General features: G+C 43.9%; 1 protein-coding gene across 5 annotated transcripts in view; it reads left to right on the top strand.

Annotated features, from left to right (window-relative positions):
• Positions 1-16119: 16119 nt before the first annotated feature.
• LOC129816739 (interleukin-1 receptor accessory protein-like 1-B) overlaps positions 16120-24321 on the top strand; it is a 347946-nt gene continuing 339744 nt past the window's right edge. For 4 of the 5 annotated variants that reach the window (XM_055871558.1, XM_055871562.1, XM_055871561.1 and 1 more), the window contains exon 1: positions 16120-16209. The gene's annotated coding sequence lies outside the window, so the exon portion shown is untranslated. Of the gene's footprint in view, positions 16210-16557; positions 16892-24321 lie in introns of those variants that run through there. The other variant, XM_055871560.1, reaches the window with a different exon arrangement.

The following is a 24321-nucleotide window of genomic DNA, read 5'->3' on the forward strand; positions in this document are numbered from 1 at the left end:
TGTGGTGTCAGGAAAATAACCTCACACTCAACGTCAACAAATCAAAGGAGATGATTGTGGACTTCAGGAAACAGCAGAGGGAGCACCCCCCTATCCACATCGATGGGACAGTAGTGGAGAAGGTGGAAAGTTTTAAGTTCCTCGGTGTACACATCACGGACAAACTGAATTGGTCCACCCACACCGACAGCGTTGTGAAGAAGGCGCAGCAGCGCCTCTTCAACCTCAGGAGGCTGAAGAAATTCGGCTTGTCACCAAAAGCACTCACAAACTTCTACAGATGCACAATCGAGAGCATCCTGTCGGGCTGTATCACCGCCTGGTACTGCAACTGCTCCGCCTACAACCGTAAGGCTCTCCAGAGGGTAGTGAGGTCTGCACAACGCATCACCGGGGGCAAACTACCTGCCCTCCAGGACACCTACACCACCCGATGTCACAGGAAGGCCATAAAGATCATCAAGGACAACAACCACCCAAGCCACTGCCTGTTCACCCCGCTATCATCCAGAAGGTGAGGTCAGTACAGGTGCATCAAAGCAGGGACCGAGAGACTGAAAAAGAGCTTCTATCTCAAGGCCATCAGACTGTTAAACAGCCACCACTAACATTTAGCGGCCGCTGCCAACATACTGACTCAACTCCAGCCTCTTTAATAATGGGAATTGATGGAAATTATGTAAAAATGTATGACTAGCCACTTTAAACAATGCCACTTAATATAATGTTTACATACCCTACATTACTCATCTCATATGTATATGTATATACTGTACTCTATATCATCTACTGCATCTTGCCATCTTTATGTAATACATGTATCACTAGCCACTTTAAACTATGCCACTTTATGTTTACATACCCTACATTACTCATCTCATATGTATATACTGTACTCTATACCATCTACTGCATCTTGCCTATGCCGTTCTGTACCATCACTCATTCATATATCTTTATGTACATATTCTTTATCCCTTTACACTTGTGTGTATAAGGTAGTAGTTGTGGAATTGTTAGGTTAGATTACTTGTTGGTTATTACTGCATTGTCGGAACTAGAAGCACAAGCATTTCGCTACACTCGCAATAACATCTGCTAACCATGTGTATGTGACAAATAATTTTTTTGATTTGATAGGAGGTGGGAGGTAAGAGGCAGGAGGTATTTGAGATCGGAGGTATAAGAGGTATAGGAGTTAGGAGGTACAGGAGGTAAGAGATAGGAGTTATAGGAGGTATAGGAGTTAGGAGGTACAGTTGTTCTTCCCTTAAAAGTTGTCATACTGCTGCACACCTTGCGTGCTGCAGCAGCAATCTGTGGCAAGTCATTTAATTGTCAGCCATTTTTTCTGTTAGTTCAAGTTATTGCTAGTTTGACCACCAGAGGGCATCTTTGAGAAGCAATTGATAGTATTCCGTATTGGCATTACCAGAGAATTTAAAACCTTTTTTGAAATAACAAAGTATATGGGATTGATTTTAAGAAATTTTGCTTAATTAATTAGATTAATATTATTGTGTTTCTATTCAGAGAAAAATTAAAAATTAAACCTTCTTTGTTTCCTTTTGGATGGAATGGAAAATATGGCACTGTACAACGTGAGGTCAAGTATTAGGCTACAGGATCATAGGATTCTAAATTGTTTGCCTTCATTAGACAACTTTGTTCCAATATTTCTGTAAATCAGTGATATATATTCCCATAGTAATTCGTTATGGATCCATAACTAAATCAGCATCTGCATTTTGAAAGTAGATTTTTTATCATTATTTTATGAACGAAATGTGTTTATTTGTTTATTAGGATACTCTGCAGTCTACAATACATGCTGTAGTAAACATGGGAAAGTGCATAATTCCTTACATATGGGAGAGCAGGCCATGTCTGTAGTACAGAATGCAGGGCACGCATGAGACCAGTGTTATTTCATAGTTGTGATGTCTTCACTATTATTCTACAATGTAGAAAATAGTAAAAATATAGAAAAATCCTGGAATGAGTAGGTGTGTCCAAACTTTTGACTGGTACTTGTTTAATTCATTTGATTAATATTATGGTTTTTCTATTCCATGAAAAACGAAAAACCCTCTGGGTTTCTGTTAGGATGAAATGGAAAATATGGCGCTGTACAACGTGACGGTCGGCAGTACAGTCCTGTGCTATTTAGCTAAAGAATCCCTGTGTCATGTGGATGAGAGCCCGGGGTTCAAATCCCCGACGGGGAGGAAGGAGTAGGCTTGTCTCAGAGTCCCCATGCTTGTCTCAGAGCAGCGCGAAACGGTTCTAAAATAGTTGTAGGCTTTTGCTTCTAGCTTCAATTTGATCTTTAAATAAATAAGACCAGCACCATTTTTAACAGTATATCTACAAATATATATATATTTTTTTCAGTGATGTAACTCTCCGCCAATAATTACATTTACAGGATTGGAGGACTCTATATTATTATCTAAGGGGCATTTTCAGTTCAGATCTGTGAGAATATATGAAAATATCTAAGGGGCTTGTTTATAATTCTAAATGAATGAATAATAATGATTGCTTTGTTTAAAAAGTAACAATATTTTCGAGATGTTATTTTAATTTAACCTAGAGTGAGCGAGAAAAAGACAATTCTTGAACATGGGGTGAGACATTCTCACTAATTTGTAAAAAAAGCCAGTTTAATGTTTATAATTACTTATTTCTGAGAAACATAACTTGATTATTTAGCAGACATCACTTGCTTATCCTTTTGCCACTATAGGGGGTGCTGTTTTGCATTAGCATAATTTGCTCTACAGATTAAACTGCCTAGTACTCAATTCTTGCTCGTACAATATGCATATTATTATTATTATTGGATAGAAAACACTCTCTAGTTTCTATAGCCGTTGGAATTTTATCTCTGAGTGAAACAGAACTCCTTCTACAGCACTTTTCATGAGAGGGAGTCAGATTTCAGACATCTTGGCCCCTGATCTGGGGTCGGTTTAAAGGTCCCTGTAAATGCTATGGAGAAACAGACACTGCTTACGTCTTCCCCTGGGTGTCAGTACGTGGTGACGCTTTGAATGGAGTCGATTGCGCAATCAGGGCCTGTATAAAACAACAAATACCGGAAGTAGCTTCCCTTTGCTGCCTGCGCCTGACGCACGAAGGACGTCGGACTCGCCTCCTTCCAACCTGTTGTTTAGCCAGTAATATTTCTCCGGTCATGTTTTTACTCGTTATAGGTGTTAAAAACATCATAAGGTAGTTAATTTAAACCGTTTTATAGCAATTTATATCCGTTTAGTGAGATTTTGAGGCATTTCTTTCTGAGACACTTTGAACCGCTGGGCATGTTTCCAGTTCATGCCGAACGTTAGTGGGCATTTCCACATGGCAAGAGGACAGCTTTCGACCAAAAGACGATTAGACCCAAGAAAGGATTCATTGCCCAAGATTCTGATGGAAGAACAGCTCATAGTAAGAACAATTTATGATGATAAATCATGTTTCTGTCGAAAAATGTTAAACGCTTATGCCGCCATTTTGTTTGGTATAGCTTCGCTTGGCGCAACCTGTATTGAAAAGTAAGGATAATTAAAAAAATGTAATTCAGCGATTGTATTAAGAATTAAATTGTCTATCAATCGCTGTCCACCCTGTATTTTTTTGTCAAGTTTATGAGTATTTATGTATAAGACTAGATCACTGTCTAATATGGCGCACAACATTTTCTGACCAGCTGGGCTACTTTTCTCATTGTCTAACCATGATTTTGGTGGCTAAATATGCACATTTTCGAACAAACTCTATATGTATGTTGTAATATGATGTTACAGGAGTGTCATCTGAAGAATTCTGAGAAGGTTAGTGAAAATATTTATATATTTTGGCGATGATTACGTTATCGCTCTCTTTGGCTAGAATCAATGCTCTGGTAACGTTTGCACATGTGGTATGCTAATATAACGATTTATTGTGTTTTCGCTGTAAAACACTTAGAACATCTGAAATATTGTCTGAATTCACAAGATCTGTGTCTTTCCATTGCTGTGAGCTGTGTATTTTTTTTAATTATTATTATTTTTTTCTTCTTTAATAATTTTATCCCATTTTCTCCCCAATTTTCGTGGTATCCAATCGCTAGTAATTACTACCTTGTCTCTACAACTCCCGTATGGGCACGGGAGAGACGAAGGTCGAAAGCCATGCGTCCTCCGAAGCACAACCCAACCAGCCGTACTGCTTCTTAACACAGCGCGCCTCCAACCCGGAAGCCAGCCGCACCAATGTGTCGGAGGAAACACCGTGCACCTGGCCCCCCTTGGTTGGCGCGCACTGCGCCCGGCCCGCCACAGGAGTCGCTGGAGCGAGATGAGACAAGGATATCCCTACCGGCCAAACCCTCCCTACCCCGGACGACGCTATGCCAATTGTGCGTGGCCCCACGGACCTCCCGGTCGCGGCCGGCTGCGACAGAGCCTGGGCGCGAACCCAGAGACTCTAGTGGCGCAGTTAGCACTGCGATGCAGTGCCCTAGACCACTGCGCCACCCGGGAGGGAGCTGTGTATTTTTAAGAAATGTTTTATGATTAGTAATTAGGTAATACACGTTGCTCTGTGTATTTATTCTAGTCGAGTTGTGATGGTGGGTGCAATTGTAAACTATGATTTATACCTGAAATATGCACATTTTTCTAACAAAACCTATCCTATACCATAAATATGTTATCAGACTGTCATCTGATGAGTTTTTTTCTTGGTTAGTGGCTATCAATATCTTTATTTGGCCGAATTGGTGATAGCTACTGGTGTTGAGAAAAAATGGTGGACAAAGAAAAATGGTGTCTTTTGCTAACGTGGTTAGCTAATAGATTTACATATTTTGTCTTCCCTGTAAAACATTTTAAAAATCTGAAATGGTGGCTTTATTCACAAGATCTGTATCTTTCATTGGGTGTCTTGGACTTGTGATTTAATGATATTTAGAAGCTACAATTTACTTGTGACGCTATGCTAGCTATGCTAGTCAGTGGGGGGGTGGTGGGAGGTGCTCCCGGATCCGGGTTTCTGAGGCAGTAAAAGTTATATTCAGTCAAACATATTTTAAGAATATCATGGAATATTTGAACATTTTCGTTTCTCTATGCTTGTCAGATCGGTGAGAAATGGTGCTGAAATAGACGTCCGCAGTGGGAAGGCTATCTATTCTGTGCCCACTCGTGGTATTTCTCTTCTGTTACACATCCTTTGAATAGCAGAACAGCATAACTGTCCGGGCGGCCCTTGCTGTGCCTGGTGAGCAGTCAAGTTCTGTTGTCAGAAGAGGAATGGAAATGTCAGGGTGAAACGAAGACCTGATGAACCCGCCACGTATGTTTACTCTTCCTGTCGGAGGTGGAGTTCCAGAGCTCACAGGTGTGCCTGGCATGGAATATGACTCCATCTCGTTCCTCGCCCTTTTCAACGCGTGAGTGAGTCAATGATTCCAATGATTTGTCTTGCAAACAAAGAACTTTGCATCCTGCAGGCCCAGGCATGGATCAAAGCTGGCAAGACATTCAATAACGTCATCTTCACAGACGAATCAACCGTGGCCCCTTGAGAAATTTGCTCAAAATTGCTACAGAAAAAAAGGAAGAAGATCAAGAAGATTAACGAAAGCATAAAGATGTTGATGAATTTTTTTTGTTTTGAGTTAGAAATGTAACACTTTAGGATACTTAAGCATCAAATACATTGCAAGTTGAGGGATTTTCACAAGAGTAGCCGGGTTATAAAAAGTCTACTGTCCTGCTAATAGGAAACATTTGCATGATGGGCTGCATTCTTTATCGTAACCACAATGCCACACATCATTTGAATCTACCTTTCCAATTACTTTTAGAGTTTGGGTTTTACAAATGTGCGCTGTTAATTATTAGTTACATTGTTATAGTTTGAAAGTGTATACTTTTTTTTCTTTAAATGATAGTTTTATGTAGGATGCTACATTTTCGACCAGTTGAAATTGTAAGTAGGCCTAATAAAAAAATCCTGCTTCTATTAGGCTGTTAAGCCTCATAGCCTATCTCAGACAGTTAGGTTATTTTATATAGGTTTAGGCTCTGAAGAAATAGACTCCAATTAAGCCCTCTTGTTGTTTGTAAAGTCAAATTAAAATGAAGATTATTGTTGAAATGAATTGCTCAACAGGAGTAGGTTTTCTCCATCTGTTGGTCTGCAACACTTGCATGACAAGTTAGCTATGTTTTCAGCACCAGCCACTGTTCACCTCTTATTGATTGCACTGCGGTTGCCGGCAGTTTTTACTTTTTAATTTAACCTTTATTTAAGACACTAACAGCTTACAGACGGTAGGCAATTAAGATCACAGTTATGAAAACGTAGGACATTAATAAAGAGGCCTTTCTACTGACTCTGAAAATCACCAAAAGAAAGATGCCCAGGGTCCCTGCTCCTCTGCGTGAATGTGCCTTAGGCATGCTGCAAGGAGGCATGAGGACTGCAGATGTGGCCAGGGCAATAAAGTGCAATGTCTGTACTGTGAGACACCTAAGACAGAGCTATTGGGAGACAGGATGGACAGCTTATCATCCTCACAGTGGCAGACCACTTGTAACAACACCTGCACAGGATTGGTACATCCGAACATCACACCTGTGGGACAGGTACAAGATGGCAACAACAACGGCCCGAGTTACACCAGGAATGCACAATCCCTCCCTCAGTGCTCAGACTGTCCGCAATAAGCTGAGAGAGGCTGGACTGAGGGCTTGTAGGCCTGTTGTAAGGCAAGTCGTCACCAGACATCACCGGCAACAACGTCGCCTATGGGCACAAACCCACCGTCGCTGGACCAGACAAGATTGGCAAAAAGTGCTCTTCAGTGACAAGTTGTGGTTTTGTCTTACCAGAGGTGATGGTCGGATTTGTGTTTATCGTCGAAGGAATGAGTGTTACACCGAGGCCTGTACTCTAGAGCGGGATTGATTTGGAAATGGAGGGTCTGTCATCGTCTTGGGCGGTGCGTCACAGCATCATCCGACTGAGCTTGTTGTAATTGCAGGCAATTTTAACACTGTGCGTTACAGGTGGTACCCTTCCTGCAGGCTCATCCTGAAATGACCTTCCAGCATGACAATGCCACCAGCCATACTGCTCGTTCTGTGCGTGATTTCCTCCAAGACAGGAATTTCAGTGTTCTGCCATGGCCAATGACTAGCCCGGATCTCAATCCCATTGAGCACGTCTGGGACCTGTTGGATCGGAGGGTGAGGGCTAGAGCCATTCCTCCCAGAAATGTCTGGAAACTTGCAGGTGCCTTGGTGGAAGAGTGGGGTAACATCTCACAGCAAGAACTGGCAAATCTGGTGCAGTCCACGAGGAGGAGATGCACTGCAGTACTTAATGCAGCTGGAGGCCACACCAGATACTGATTGTTACTTTTGATTTTGACCCCCCCCCCCCCCCCCCCTTTGTGGAACTTGTTCAGTTTACGTCTCAGTTGTTGAATCTTGTTATGCTCAAATAAATATTTACACATGTTAAGTTTCCTGAAAATAAATGGAGTTGACAGTGAGAGGACGTTTCTTTTTTTTGCAGACTTCATGTATATACAGTCGTGGCCAAAAGTTTTGAGTGACACAAATATTAATTTTCACAAAGTCTGCTGCCTCAGTTTGTATGATGGCAATTTGCATATACTCCAGAATGTTATGAAGAGTGATCAGATGAATTGCAATTAATTGCAAAGTCCCACTTTGTCATGCAAATTAACTGAATCCCCAAAAAACATTTCCACTGCATTTCAGCCCTGCCACAAAAGGACCAGCTGACATCATGTCAGCAATTCTCTCGTTAACACAGGTGTGAGTGTTGACGAGGTGTAACGATCGTCTACTTCGTCCTCCTCCTCAGACGAGGAGAGACGAGAAGGATCAGAGGACCAATGCGCAGCGTGATAGTTTGACAGACTGATTTATTTAAATAATAGACAAAACACGAAAACACTTCAACAAACTACAAAACAAATAAACGATGTAGACAGACCTGGACTTGAGAACTTACAATATACGAAGAACGCACGAACAGGAATAGACTACATACACGAACGACAACCCGAAACAGTCCCGTGTGGTGCAACATACACAGACACGGAAGACAACCACCCACAACAAACAATGTGTAACAACCTACCTATATATGGTTCTCATTCAGAGGAAAACGTAAAACACCTGCCTCGGATTGAGAGCCATACAAGGTCAATTAAACCTGACACTTAACATAGAACAAACACAGACTGCCCACCCAGCTCACGTCCTGACCCACTAAACACAACTATACAAAAGGAAAACAAGGTCAGGAACGTGACACGAGGACAAGGCTGGAGATCACTCTGTCATGCTGATTGAGTTCGAATAACAGACTGGAAGCTTCAAAAGGAAGGTGGTGCTTGGAATAATTGTTCTTCCTCTGTCAACCATGGTTACCTGCAAGGAAACACATGCCGTCATCATTGCTGTGCACAAAAAGAGCTTCACATGCAAGGATTTTGCTGCCAGTAAGCTTGCACCTACAGTATAAATGTAATACATACACACAGACACAGCATCATTCAAATAATGGAGTTTGATAGTGTTGGATGTGACTGAAAAAATCTTACTAAATAGTGATTTTCATAAATTAACTTTATGACAAAAAATATGCACAATCGTTTGCCTCTACATTAACTAACATATTCCTCTCAATTGTAAATTTTTTGCTTGACTCGTTAGGACGTTATAACTACTTATATTCACTTCCCCTGTAATGTTTTGTCAGCCATCTTTGCTGAAGAAATTCACAAGGGACGGGTGGCTTGCATCAAATTCGTCATTGGAACTACTCGATATGATTGGTCATATCAAAACCTTGGGGCCCAAATGCATAATGAGTGCTCTAACTCGCCCCTGTGGTGGTCTGGAGCAATGAAGCTGGGTACCTCTAAGCTCACAACTTTTAAAGGAGGAACCACTGTATATGAGGTAGGATATATAGGCGGTAAGAGGTAGGAGGTACAGGAGGTAGAAGGTATAGGATGTAGGAGAAATAGAAGGTAGGAGGAATAGGAGGTAAGAGTTAGGAGGTATAGGAGGTCGGACATAGGAGGTACAGGAGGTAGGAGGTATAGGATGTAAGAGGCAGGAGGTATAAGGAGGTAAGAGGTAGGAGGTATAGGAGGTAAGAGGTATAAGAGGTAGGAGGTATAGGAGGTAGGAGGTATAGGGGGTAAGAGGTAGAAGGTATAGGAGCTAGGAGGTATAGGAGGTAGGAAGCATAGGAGGTAAGAGATAGGAGGTAGGAGGTATAGGGGGTAAGAGGTAGGAGGTATAGGAGCTAGGAGGTATAGGAGGTAGGAAGCATAGGAGGTAGGAGGTATAGGAGGTAGGAGGTACAGGAGGTATAGAAGGTACAGGGTATAGGAGGTAGGAGGTATATGTACGAGGTATAGGAGGCACCGGTTATAGGAGGCAGGATATATAGGGCAAATAGGAGGTACAGGAGGTAGGAGGTATAGGAGATATAGGAGTTAGGCGATATAGGAGGTAAGAGGTATGAGGTGTAGGAGGTAGGAGGTATAGGAGGTGTAGGAGGAAGGAGGTATAGGACGTAAGAGATAGGAGGTAGGAGGTATAGGAGGTAAGAGGTAGCAGGTAGGAGGCATAGGAGGAGGAAATATACAGTTGAAGTCGGAAGTTTACATACACTTAGGTTGGAGTCATTAAAACTAGTTTTTTAACCACTCCTCAAATTTCTTGTTAACAAATTATCGTTTTGGGAAGTCGGTTAGGACATTTACGTCGTGCATGAAAAAAGTCATTTTTCCAACAATTGTTTTCAGACATTATTTCACTTATAATTCACGGTATCACATTTCAAGTGGGTCAGAAGATTACACATACACTAAGTTGACTTTGCCTTTAAACAGCTTGGAAAATTCCAGAAAATATGTCATGTCTTTAGAAGCTTCTGATAGGCTAATTTACATAATTTGAGTCAATTGGAGGTGTACCTGTGAATGTATTTCAAGGCCAACCTTCAAACTCAGTGCCTCTTTGCTTGACATCATGGGAAAATCAAAAGAAATCAGCCAAGACCTCAGAAGAAAATTGTAGACGTGGTTCATCCTTGGGAGCATTTTCAAAATGCCTGAAGGTACCATGTTCATCTGTACAAACAACAATACGCAAGTATAAACACCATGGGACCGCGCAGCCGTCATACCGCTCAGAAATAGGACGCGTTCTACCTCCTAGAGATGAACGTACTTTGGTGCGAGAAGTGCAAATCAATCCCAGAACAACAGCAAAGGACCTTGTACCTGTTTCCTCCAGCATCTTCACAAAAGTAGCTATTTCCACAGTAAAACGAGACCTATATCGACATAACCTGAAAGGCCGCTCAGCAAGGAAGAAGCCACTGTTCCAAAACCGCCATAAAAAAGCAACACTACGTTTTGCAACTACACAAGGGGACAAAGATCGTACTTTTTGAGAAATATCCTCTGGTCTGATGAAGAACACCATCCCAACCTTGAAGCACGGGGGGTGGCAGCATCATATGTGGGGGTGCTTTGCTGCAGGAGGGACTGGCGCACTTCACAAAATAGATGGCATCATGAAGAAGGACAATTATGTGGATATATTGAAGCAACATCTCAAGACATCAGTCAGGAAGTTAAAGCTTGGTCACAAATGGGTCTTCCAAATGGACAATGATCCCAAGCATACTCCCAAAGTTGTGGCAAAATGGCTTAAGGACAGCAAAGTCAAGGTATTGGACTGGCCATCACAAAGCCCTGACCTCAATCCTATAGAACATTTGTGGGCAGAACTGAAAAAGTGTGTGCGAGCAAGGAGGCCTACAAACCTGACTCAGTTAACACAAGCTCTGTCAAGAGGAATGAGCCAAAAGTCACCCAACATATTGCGGGAAGCTTGTGGAAGACAACCTGAAACGTTTGACCCAAGTTAAACAATTTAAAGGCAGTGCTACCAAATACTAATTGAGTGTATGTAAACTTCTGACCCACTGAGAATGTGATGAAAGAAATAAAAGCTGAAATAAATCATTCTCTCTACTATTATTCTGACATTTCACATTCTTAAATAAAGTGGTGATCCTAATTGACCTAAGACAGGGAATTTTTACTTTACTGTGAAAAACTGAGTTTAAATGTATTTGGCTAAGGTGTATGTAAACTTCCGACTTCAACTGTAGGTGGTGTAGGAGGAATAGGAGGTAGGAGGAATAGGAGGTTGGAGGTATAGGAGATAAGAGGTTGGAGATTTAGGAGGTATATGAGGTAGGATATATAGGGGATATAGAAGGTAGGAGGTATAGGGGATATAGAAGGTAAGAAGTGTAGTGGATATAGGAGTTAGGAGGTACAGGAGGTAGGAGGTATATGAGGTCTGTCAGAGTCTAGGTGATGTGGGTAAGGCGGAGTCAGGCGCAGGACACAGAGATGAATAATAATATTAACTTTACTCAAAAATTTTCTTCCAACAAGGAGAACGAAAATCCAGAATCACATAAATGAGACAACTGACAACAATAAACACGCACAAAACCATGATGGCTCCAGAAGGTTAAAAAGGGAAATAATTCAAACGTAATAGGAACCAGGTGTGTACAATACAGACAAAACAAATGGAAAAAGAAATGTAGATCAGTGGAGGCTAGAAAGCTGGTGACGTCGACCGCCGAACGCCCCCCGAGCAAGGAGAGGCACCAACTTCGGCGGAAGTCGTGACAGTACCCCCCCCCCCCCCCTTGACGTGTGGCTCCAGCAGCGCGCCGACACCGGCCTCGGGGACGAGGCGCAGGGCGATCCGGGTGGAGATGGTGAAATTCCTGCAGTAAGGAAGGGTCCTGGATGTCCTCCACCGGCACCCAGCATCTCTCCTCCGGACCGTACCCCTCCCACTCCACGAGGTACTGAAGGCCCCTCGCTCGACGCCTTGAGTACATAATGGCTCGCACAGTATACGCCGGGGCCCCCTCGATGTCCACAGGGGGTGGAGAAACCTCCCGCACCTCAGACTGCTGGAGTGGACCAGCCACCACCGGCCTGAGGAGAGACACATGGAACGAGGGGTTAATACGGTAATCAGTAGGGAGCTTTAACCTATAACAAACCTTGTTCAGTCTCCTCAGGACTTTAAATGGCCCCACAAACCGCGGACCCAGCTTCCTGCAGGGCAGGCCAAGGGGTAGGTTTTGGGTTGAGAGGCCGACCCGATCCCCCGGTGTATCACTGCGGTGGCGGTCGGCGCTCGCCTTCTGCCGCCTGATGGCCCGTTGCAGGCGTACATGTGCAGCGTCCCATGTTTCTTCCGAGCCCAGAAACCATTTGTCCACCGCAGGCGCTTCAATCTGGCTCTGATGGAACGGTGCCAGGACCGGCTCATAACCTAGTACACATTGAAAAGGAAATAGGTTAGTGGCGGAGTGAGTTTTGGGCCATCTCTGCCCAGGGGATGAAAGCCGCCCACTCCCCCGGCCGGTCCTAGCAATAGGACCGCAGAAACCTACCCACCTCCTGGTTAACTCTCTCCACCTGCCGTTACTCTCGGGGTGAAAACCTGAGGTGAGGCTGACCGAGACCCCCAGGCGTTCCATAAACACCCTCCAGACCCTAGACGTGAACTGGGGACCCCGATTAGAAACTATATCCTCAGGCACCCCGTAGTGCCGGAAGACGTGGGTGAACAGGGCCTCCGCAGTCTGTAGAGCCGTAGGGAGACCGGGCAACAGAAGGAGATGGCAGGACTTAGAAAACCGATCCACAACAACCAGGATCGTGGTGTTTCCCTGTGATGGAGGAAGATCCGTCACGAAATCCACCGATAGGTGTGACCACGGCCGTTGTGGAACGGGTAGGGGTTGTAATTTCCCTCTGGGCAGGTGTCAAAGGTGCCTTGCACTGGGCGCACACCGAGCAGGAGGAAACATAAACCCTCACGTCCTTAGCTAAAGTTGGCCACCAGTACTTCTCACTAAGACAGCGCACCGTCTGACCAATGCCAGGATGACTAGAGGAGGGTGACGTGTGAGCCCAACAGATCAAACGATCGCGGACATCAAACGGAACGTACAGACGCCCAACTGGACACTGGTTGGGAGTGGGCTCTGTACGTAACGCCCGCTCGATGTCCACCTCCCATACCACCTCCCATACCACCGGTGCCACCAGGCAAGAAGCCGGAAGTATGGGAGTGGGATCCGTGGACCGCTCCTCTGTTTCATACATCCGAGACAGTGCGTCTGCCTTAGCGTTCTGGAAACCTGGTCTGTAGGAAAGGGTGAAAACAAAACGGGTGGAAAACATGGCCCACCTTGCCTGACAAGGGTTCAGTCTCCTCGCCGCCCGGATGTACTCCAGGTTGCGGTTTTCAGTCCAAATGAGGAAAGGGTGTTTAGCCCCCTCAAGCCAATGCCTCCACGCCTTCAGAGCCTTGACAACAGCCAAAAGCTCCCGATCACCCACATCATAGTTTTGGTGGCTTTGGTGGCGTACCCGAGCGCTGAGACAGCACAGCTCCTATCCCAGCCTCGGACAAGTCCACCTCTATTATAAATGCCAAAGAGGGATCACGATGAGCCAGCACGGGAGCCGAGGTAAACAGAGACTTCAGGTGACCAAAAGCCCTGTCCGCCCCAGCTGACCACTGCAGTCGCACCAGTCCCCCCTTTAGCAAAGAGGTAATGGGAGCCGCTACCTGACCAAAGCCCCGGATAAACCTCCGGTAGTAGTTGGCAAACCCTAAAAACCACTGCACCTCCTTTACCGTGGTTGGAGTCGGCCAATTACGCATGGCTGAAATGCGGTATTTCTCAGCCTTAACATACAGGTCATGCTCCAACAGTCGACCAAACACCTTGCGCACCAGGGACACATGCTCGGCGCGTGTAGCGGAGTATATTAGAATGTCAGTGCAGGTCCCTAAAAATCTCGTCTACAAATGATTGAAAGACTGATGGAGCATTCATCAACCCGTACGGCATGATAAGTTACTCATAGTGCCCAGAGGTGGTATTAAATGGTCTTCCACTTATCCCCCTCCCGGATACGCACCAGGTTGTAAGCGCTCCTGAGATCCAATTTTGTGAAGAAGCGTGCCCCGTGCAATGACTCTGTCACACTGGCTATGAGAGGCAGCGGGTAACTGTACTTGGCTTGCTGGAAAGCAAGGAGGTAGGAGGTAGGAGTTATATGAGGTAAAAGGTAGGAGGCAGCTGCTAGTGGAGAATGAGTAGTACCTAGTACTTGAGGCTTTCTGAGCGTCAGCTTGACACACGAGAGAAAATAGACAGGCTGTGAGCAGCACTGTGAAGTGAACAGTTTCATCATAAGAGGGAAATGAAGAGGAGGAAGCCCATACTGTATCTATCTATGATGAATGCCTATAGGCCCTGTAAGGTACCTACTCAAACTCCAACAGGAACAACTGTGGAGGTGGAGTTTTCTGCTGTGAGCATGAGCCTGAGGCTATAGATCCTTTACAAAAGTCAACGTTTACCATCGAACTCCTGGAGAGGTGGGCCTGTTAAAATTTTACTGGATGGTCTTGTTGTAAACAAATTTGCAATTTCACCAAGATTGTGCATGTGTGAGTGCATGTGTGGGTGCTTGAGGTCTCCTCTATGGTAGCCTTTCTTCTTCTCTAAGCCCCTCATCAATATTCAACTCACAGACCTTGATTCAACCACTGCCTTGAAAGGGCATAGTCCTGAGGAAACACACTGTATTTATCACTGTAGGATGGAATTGCCTTTAGATTTCACAGCAGTACTGTTAACCATGCTGTTATATTGGTGCAATAGGCCGCACTAAACAATAAGTGGCAGGAAATACTTTTACACTTTTGTGTGTGACTACTGCACAAAGCATGCCTTACATAACCTTCAATGTTTTATTCTGAACTATTAAACAAAACATTCCAGTGCCATTAATAGATGTCGGGTTGACAATTACATTTTCCCATTACCAAAACGTCCCATACAAGGTCATATTAATTGAAAAACTCAGACCATAGGCTAGTATGAATAATTCTATACTTTTACAGTTTGGATAGCATCCAGTTAATTTACTGGCCATGGAGCGAGAGAAAGGGATGTAGGCGCGCGCCAAACTCCTTTCTACTGCATTTGTGTGATGGCAAGCTGCCCTCTCTCCCATCCTGTTTCACGCGCACAGAGGTCTGGTGGCGGGCAGAAGGAAGTAACTCACGCCTCTAGTAAAATAGTATCTCTCTCTCTCTCTCTCCGTCTCGCGATCTCACTCTCTCTCACCGCAGGTGGATGGTACTCCACGTGGCCCTCTTGCGCTATCGAGTGTAATTATAACACATTGGCTTTGGGCTTTAAAATTACAAGCCTGCCCACGGATTGTTTCATCTTCTTCTTAAAATAATTTACCCCTTCAAATCCGTGAGTAAGCCTTTAGTTAAGACAGAATGCAGGTGTTACGGAGGCGCTTGTTGAACGGGAGGCACGTGGCGCGTAGAAGGCACTAGGACCGGGGAGAATTCCCTCTCAGGAGCGCAGGCTATGAGCATCGCATCCACATAGTGGGGCTGTGGAGGAAACCCCCCCATCGGATCTGGCAATACAGGATACTTGCGATTATATCCATACATTTATTTTCTAGTCTGTGGCGTGGTGCGGTTTAGCGGAGTGCGCAGTCCTGCGTTTGGGATGGTTGGGCACACTCCGGAGAATTCTTGATAGAACCTCTTGGCGCAAAGCGAGCAGGCAGATTTAGGGGGGATTTCGGTAGGCTACACGCTTCCATTGCCCCCTGTTCGTTTTGTAAATGTCATATTTTTAGCCTTTTATTTTGTAGTTGGTAATCATAATTTCGTTTTTTTTTTACTATAGAAACCCCCTTTTCTTCGATCTCTCAGTCTCTCACGTAAATGCACTTCTGTTTATTGAGTGAGCTTGGCACTTTTTCATCCATCTGAGAACAGAAACAAGATCCGCATCTTTCTCTTTGGATTAAACTGCCCTTTAATCCGCCGCGGCTATCGTCTGAATGGGTGATCTGCTTGAAATACAGTTCTTCAGTGGCACCCTGACACTCCATGGAAACATGTTCTCTCTGGCTGGTCCCCGTCGCTGTGATGTCCAAAGCTTTCCCCACTGACTGACGAACGCTCGTGGATCATTTTGTAAAGCAATTTGAAGGTAAACCAATTCCCATTTGCTCTCTGTCTCTTGTCGCAGCCTATACCGCTCCTGGCAGTTTGATAAAGTTGGTTGGCCCTTAATTACAATGCTACTTTTTTGATTGCTGCAACACATTGATCGGGTCTGTCATTGAGTCTAGTTTCCGATGGACGGGGAATTATATATGAAGTTGCAGCAGTTATTCTGATTCTGAAAGCATTTCAGTCAATCACAGTGTATGGGGCATAATATTTATCCATATAGACGCGCACGGCGGTCTGTGACGGTCGTGACTGTGACGGACCGGGGAATGGCTGTGTGAAGTTAAGCACCTGCCGCTGTTGCAGCACAGACTCTGTAATTAGCAGGCTACACGGGGAAATGTGGTGAGCTGGGTTGTTCAGAACAAACAGACAGATATTCAGACAGACTGTGGAATAGGCTACTGCTTTTTCTGGTGGCTAACGTGATTTCACGTTTGTTGTTTTCTTAGAAAAGCCATTATACAATGCATGCCATCATGTATGTGATTGGTGTAGGTTGCTATGGCTTATAGAAAGAAGAGCTCCAGTGTGGGGATGTTAAAGGACCTATAGAGATCCACTGCAGTGCAGTCTCACATATTGGCCCGCCGGCTTAGGAAGCTCAGCGAGAGGATTTAGATAAAGGTGTAAACGAAGCGGCAGCTTTTCCCCTGTAGGTAAGCCATATGCTGAATCCTGGCTTTGGGTACTGTATACAAACGGGGCATGTTTCAGGCGATGACAAGCTTTTGTTTGTGTGTTCGTTTCACAAGAGCAATTACAACTTTTTTGTCAGTAGCATTTAGTCTATCTCTCTCTCTACCTCTATCTCTCTCTCTCTACCTCTATCTCTCTCTACCTCTATCTCTCTCTCTCTCTACCTCTATCTCTCTCTCTCTACCTCTATCTCTCTACCTCTATCTCTCTCTACCTCTCTCTCTCTCTCTCTACCTCTATCTCTCTCTCTCTACCTCTATCTCTCTCTACCTCTATCTCTCTCTCTCTCTACCTCTATCTCTCTCTCTCTACCTCTATCTCTCTACCTCTATCTCTCTCTCTCTATCTCTCTCTCTCTACCTCTATCTCTCTCTACCTCTACCTCTCTCTCTCTCTACCTCTCTCTCTCTACCTCTCTATCTCTCTCTACCTCTCTATCTCTCTCTACCTCTATATCTCTCTCTACCTCTCTATCTCTCTCTATCTCTCTCTCTACCTCTATCTCTCTACCTCTATCTCTCTCTCTCTACCTCTCTATCTCTCTCTCTACCTCTCTCTCTCTCTCTACCTCTATCTCTCTCTCTCTACCTCTCTCTCTCTCTACCTCTCTCTCTCTCTCTCTACCTCTATCTCTCTCTCTCTATCTCTCTCTACCTCTCTATCTCTCTCTACCTCTCTCTTTTTATCTCTGTGTGAGCTTGTCTGTTTCAGTGTGTAGCCGCGCGTGCATGCTCAGTATTTCTGCGTGCATAGGTGCTTGTAAACGTGTGTGAGTGTGTGTGTGGAGGGTGGGAGGGTGTGTGTGGAGGGTGGGAGGGTGTGTGTGGAGGGTGGGAGGGTGTGCCAGTCAGAGAGCGAGAGAGGGACTACACAGTTGTTTTGCCGTTTACTGGCAATAAAAACGCATGGGCCAGGTTACTTACGCATTTTAATTGGATGGCAATATGCAGTTTACCGGGTGAATAGGCAATCAAGTATTAAAATGTGATATTTTACTGAGGTGACGCGATGCATCCCACTGGGCACAGACGTCAATTCAACGTCCATTCCACGTTGGTTCAACGTAATTTCATTGAAATGACGTAGAAACCATGTTGATTCAACCAGTGTGTGCCCAGTGGGATGACACACAATGCTAAAGTTCCCGTTGGAGGTTAGTTAGTGTGGTTAGTGTGGGGGTGATTCTGTGGTCGAGAATTTTTAAGATTGGGTGAGTTTTCTGCTCTCTGCTGCTGTAAAATAAAAGTCTATATGGTGGTTGTGTACAGCAGGCCTACACAAAGAGAAGTCTGTGTACACGTCGCTCTGTCGTTTCCCAACCTGCTTCCTACAGCGAGTCTCACCGTGGGTAATCGCAGTGTGGTTAAAGTTGCCGCTGGGGAAAACAGCGCAACCCCGAAGGGAACTGTGCGGACAGGAGACGTATGACGCAGGGATTAGGGTGGTTGATTGACGATGATCCTATTTCGGGAACTGCGTCTCAATTAGAATGAATAGTGAGCCTCATGACTGAATACCCAATGAATACACTGTAAAACAAGTGTTTAGGATTTTAACACATAACTAAATACTTTTCTGTAACATATTTTAAATGGATCAAGACATTTAGAATTTCAATGAAAAAGTGTCACAGTGTTTAGATGGTAAACACCAGAACATGTTTATTCGCTTTAACACTTTTTAAACACATTAACACATTTATTCAGCGTATCACTGTAACAAAGTGCTGTAAATGTACAGCAACACTTTAACAGTTAGTAAAGGTAATTCTATATTACAGTTCAGTCAAAGATTTTTATAACTAAACCAAGATAGACCACAGCCCGTGTTTCAAATGCGTACAAATGAGTCATAGTGGGCAAAACAAGCATGAAGGTGGGCAGAACCAAGCACAAGCTAGCGAGATTCTATTGGCGCGTTCTAGCATGCGTGCACATATTTACGTTAGGGAACGCCTACTCTGTAGAGTGAGCGTGTGCAATGACTCAATTTTCCTTTGCAATCCTTCTAAAAAATACAATTAAAGAAAAAACGTTGGCAAGGAGTTAAGTGCACAATACTTAGTCAACTCTATTTACAACATATTCTAGTTTTGAGAACAGAATATTTTATTGAGATCAAATGTTCCACGATGAGAAAATACGCAGAATGTTGGCCAAAATCCATCTTGTTCCATCTTCTCCCACTGCCGGCAACTGGGCTTCCTCTCACTACCATATTTGGTAGCAAGTAGAAACGCCCAGCGGATGCTTCACAGTTATACATCCGGTGAAATATCTGTCTAATTTTTCTATCTGTGTTTCAGTACTGTAAAGAGCAATACATTATGGGGGCTCAATAGCATTCTGCTACACTGCTATAAAATTACAGCAATTGCTGTACAGTAAAGCACTGTATTACATGTTTTGCTGTATATTTACAGCAGTATACTGTGAGTTATGGTGCATTATGGGAAAAGTTTGTTCTCAGTAAAATAATCTCTGGCTCATTAACATATTTAGAGGTGTACCTTGTAAGACATATTTGTTGCACCCATTAGTGAGAATGCTGTACCCCTCAGAGTACAGTACCATACTGACTGGTGCGTTGCCAGTAATTTACTGTAAATCAGTAACATAGTGTATTTTTGGAATCTACAAACCTTTTCCTGTAAATCTTCAGTCATTTACTGTAATTCAGTACCATCCCTACAAAATACTGTACTGTAATTTTGGAGAGCCAAAAACATTTTGTGGGTGCATGGTATTGTTGTGGCTCATTAACACATTTTTCTGCGTGCCTTGTTAGTGGCTATATTTGTTGCACCTGTTACTGAGAATGCTGTACCAATTTAACTGATATGTGGTAGTAGTGCCCAAGCAATTTAATGTAGATAGGGAACAGATCAGACTGACAGCAGGTCTTAAACCTTTAATGGGTGAATATTAAGCCATGTCCTTTTAATGGGTTTTGGCCTGTACTCACTGGCAGTTTGGAAGCCTTTGATTAGGCCTCTAGAAGTGCAATTTAGAATAAACACCAAATATTCATAAATATACTGTAAAATACAAAAACCTACCTGCGTGCACTAATCCCATGTAAATACTGTAAAATACAGACACAATTACATTAGCATATACTTAAAGTATAGTATATCAATTTTACAGTATTTTAATGTATCATTGCTCAGAATTTTCCAGTAATTTACAGGATGCTGGTGGCAAGTTACTGTGAATATTACAGTAACATACATTGCACTAGCCAGAGATGGGCAAAGATATATCCAAATGGTATCAATCAATCAGATTTAGTTATAAGCCCTTTTTACAACAGCCGATGTCAGAAAGTGCTGTACAGAAGAAACCGAGCCTAAAACCCCAAACAGCAATCAATGCAGATGTACAAATACAGGATAGTTTGAAGACCAATGTATCCTTAACTACAACAGCGTTCCCAGTAACGGTTCTAGATAGGGTTGACTTGCTATGGCACGCTGATTATTGCTGACCACCAGATGTCACTAATTTGAATTTTGAACAGTTAACGAAGCTCCGAGTAATTAACACGTTTTTGGCACAATTTGGTGAAATCGCCAAAGCCTTCAGAAAGTCTCAGTTTCCCATCGCTAATCATAGGTCACATCAGACCTGCAAGTCACAAAACTGTGGTTTATAAAGTGATTAGTAATTCCTATCAGAAACCAGCCAGAGAGAGGATAGCCAAGAACGTGAACATTTTATCATCTACAACCTACACTCAGAATGACTGCTACGGTAACTAACTTAACAAGAAAAGACTACCTAAACCATCTAAACTGGAACAACCATCTCAGTAACAGGTGTAATAAGGCCAACCCCTTCCACAGATTGGATTAGTTTAGAAAATTGTCAGTTATTTATCTTTATGACGTATAAGATCAATGAATCAATCAATGAGAAAAGATAGATATTAAAACAAACTATTCCAAAAAAATCATCCTGCAACAAAGCATGCTGGGAAATAGTTGGTTAGCTGGTTCGAGCGAGCTAATTAATCTAAGGTTGACACTAATGCTTTTTACAGCTAGTGAAGAAGTTAACTAAACTCTTTAGTGGGGGAGCGTGAGGCAGAGTTGAGTGAAGCAGCTTCAATGGTAAACTTGACACCGCCCTTTTAAAATCAAATATTACAGGTGGTGGCTTATCACGTTATTCACTTAGCCTACAGCAGATGAGAAGCGCTTTCCCCGCTTTTATAGAAACCCAAAGGAATCATACGTAATCACCCCAGTGGCTTTCCATAGCCTCCCTACACACACCGCGGCACTCTGTCCACTGTGCTGACATACAGATTTTGCGCCAACCTGTCTCTCAATCATTTGAACCTTTTTTTATATAGGGACATAAAACTAAAACTATGCGGGCACAAGTTTCAACTGAGGGGACTAGCCCCTTTTTGCACCTTCGTGGAGCCAGGCCCAAGGTAAAGTGTCAGACATTTCTAACACTGATCTGAATAAAAAAGTATGGAAAATCTCATCAGTTTCTTATAACTAAATACACTCTAAAACGGGATGATAGGAAAGTAAACAATTGTGTTCAAAATCTGAACACTTAGTCAGTTTCCAGCAGGAGAACATCTCCTATCATGTATAATCTTTCATTCTAAATGCCTGTGTTTATGATGAGGACACTTATTGGCAAATCTAAATGCCTTATTTTTAAGTTTAAAACACTGACCTTTTGTTTATAAATGTGTCACATGTTTCATGGTTTTACAGTGTAGGCTACCGAGCCTCGCCATGCCCAACACTCCTCAGACGCAAACCCCAGGAGGTATCACTGTATTCATGTTTGTTTTGATGTTATTTTGGTTGGTTCATGTCGCGAGAGCACTCTTTGAGGAGGAGTGCAGTGAATAAAATGAACATGATGTACCATGTGGTGAGGACTTTAAACACAACATAATCAGTATTACAAGAAAGGGTTCAGCATGTTAGAACTCTAAATGTATTCAAGTATAGCCTAGGCTGCGTCTTACTTTTCCAAGAATATTGAGGATGTGCTCAGACTGCCAGTCGTGATGAATCCCATTACGAAAAAGCCAGAGAATGTTAAGAAGATCAGACAGTGCTTCTAGTGAGTATGGTGGCCAGCCATACCCACCCGTTCTTCTTAATGTGCCAGTGGCTGGCTGGCTCTTTCTCTCTACCTCTCCCTCTCCCTCCCGCCTGTGCATGAATATTCATAATGCAGTAATATAGCTTAATCGAATTCTAAGGTGCAAATGCTGTGTAGTTTGTCAGTGGCTTGCGTTGCCATAGCGTGGTGCTGAAATGGACAGTTCCGTCTTGTTGGCTCGCGCTCTCAAAGGCATAGGCAAAGGCAGGTAACAACAGGTCACACAACAACGCACCAATAGAAAGACTGACTCAGCCAATCATGAATTGCAGAGCTAGCCTACACCACACGTGTCACTTTCTGTGGTGTGGCTTACAGCAGGCATAATAATATCTGTAAAATGTATGGAGGTTTTTTCAAAATGAATACTTGCCAACTTAGACAATATAAATGATCATTGAAGTAATATCAGGATAAACCTGTGTCTGTTATTCCATAGGCCTACACTTCGTGTAGCAACTCCCCTCTCCTGTAGACCTAGGTGAGCCAATGCACATTTCCTCCAGCCTACCGCCAGCGTCCTAATGAAGCGCCATCTCTCCCGTGGGGCCAAATACAGCCCGTAGGTTTTCCTGTTAATTCATTTTCCAACATCCCTTTCCCTGCATTAGCGTTTGATTGCTTTATACGGCTGCCTTTCTGTGTGGACTGGGGGCTGTTAAAAGCCATTAATCGGTTATCATGAAGTGGTCCTGTAGCATTTAAACACCCAGGTATTGCAGTACAGTGAGGAAGGAGCAGACCTCTCTATGGAGGCAGAGTAGATATACATAACACCAGGAATGCCAAGTGCCTCAACAGAGAGGAGTATGACACATCTCGGACATTTTGTCAACCGCCCCATTTTTCTGTTACTCGCGACGTCAGTGTGTGTATGTGTGTGTGTGTGTGTGAAGGAACACAGGGGGATTCTCAAAAGGGTCCGCGAGCGTGCTCCTTTTGAGAAATTTTCCCGCTTCACTAACCCCCTGAGAAAACATGGCGTGGTTTCTAAACACTACATCTTGAGAAAACTCTCCATGGAGAAATAAGCCAAGGTACGTCTTCACATAGGCCTTGAATTGAATGAATGATCTGTGCATTTTCCGTTGATTGAATCAGGCCACCCCGCTGACTCGTTGCTTCCTGGGGACCACTTTGAGGTGGTGAAATGTATCAGTAACTCGGTGTGTCCGAAAAAGCAGTGGTGCAGGTTTAAAAGCAGGCAGGAACAGGGCTCGGTAACAAGGGGAACACGTTCAGGGAAAGGCCTGGTTAGACTACAGAGGAGCTTGGTGTTAATGTCTATCTGTCTGTTCACTGTTCCTGCCCCCAGGAGGCGCCACACCTGCTGAAGCCACTCAGATGGTCAACATGTTCCAAGGCATTGTTTAGCCCTTTAGCTACCTAAAAGCATCAACATCCAGTTTTACCTCACCCGTTGACGCGCATAGCTCGAAAGAGAGGAAAACCTCTCAGGAGCCTCGTTCTCTCTTCACTGGAACTCGCACCGGGAGCACACTTTGATGACAGGGGCGGTTTCATCTTTTGATGTTGTTGTTGACGTTTTTGATGTGAGTGTTACGTTTGGCACGTTTTGATGCCATTGTTTTGATGAGTAGCATTTTCACGGGGCACCCGGGGACCCCTGTGAGGAGCTTGCCAGCTCTGCTCCTGCTGTGGTAGATTGATATTTGTAATTTAGGAGAAGCTGTCACGCAGAACTCACCAGACGGAAACTGCCAAGGAGGCGCTCAGTCGATTAAATGCGTTTTGTTTAGAAATAATTATTCTGATGTGAGGGAGATGCTGGGTGGTCATAGGAGGGCATGACGAGGACTATGTTTAAATCACACACACACACACACACACACACACACACACACACACACACACACACACACACACACACACACACACACACGCACACACGCACAGAGGTGACTGTGGAGGGCATGTTAGGGGTGATATTATGTCATCTGTCATGGCTCTATAATCTCTGATGAGCCCTCAGATCATCACAGTGGGGTTTTCTGCACAGATGGATGAAAGGTCAAAGCTGTGTGTGTGTGTGTGTGTGTGTGTGTGTGTGTGTGTGTGTGTGTGTGTGTGTGTGTGTGTGTGTGTGTGTGTGTGTGTGTGTGTGTGTGTGTGCCTTCACCCCACCCCCTATGGTCTCAATATTGTCCATCATTGCACAATTGGTATTTACTTCCTCTAGAAGCCGTGCTTCAAATGACCATCTCCTCCTCATCATATTGATTGTCAATAAA

This window comes from Salvelinus fontinalis, chromosome 19 (assembly GCF_029448725.1).
Source record: "Salvelinus fontinalis isolate EN_2023a chromosome 19, ASM2944872v1, whole genome shotgun sequence".
NCBI classification, from domain to species: Eukaryota; Metazoa; Chordata; class Actinopteri; order Salmoniformes; family Salmonidae; genus Salvelinus; species Salvelinus fontinalis.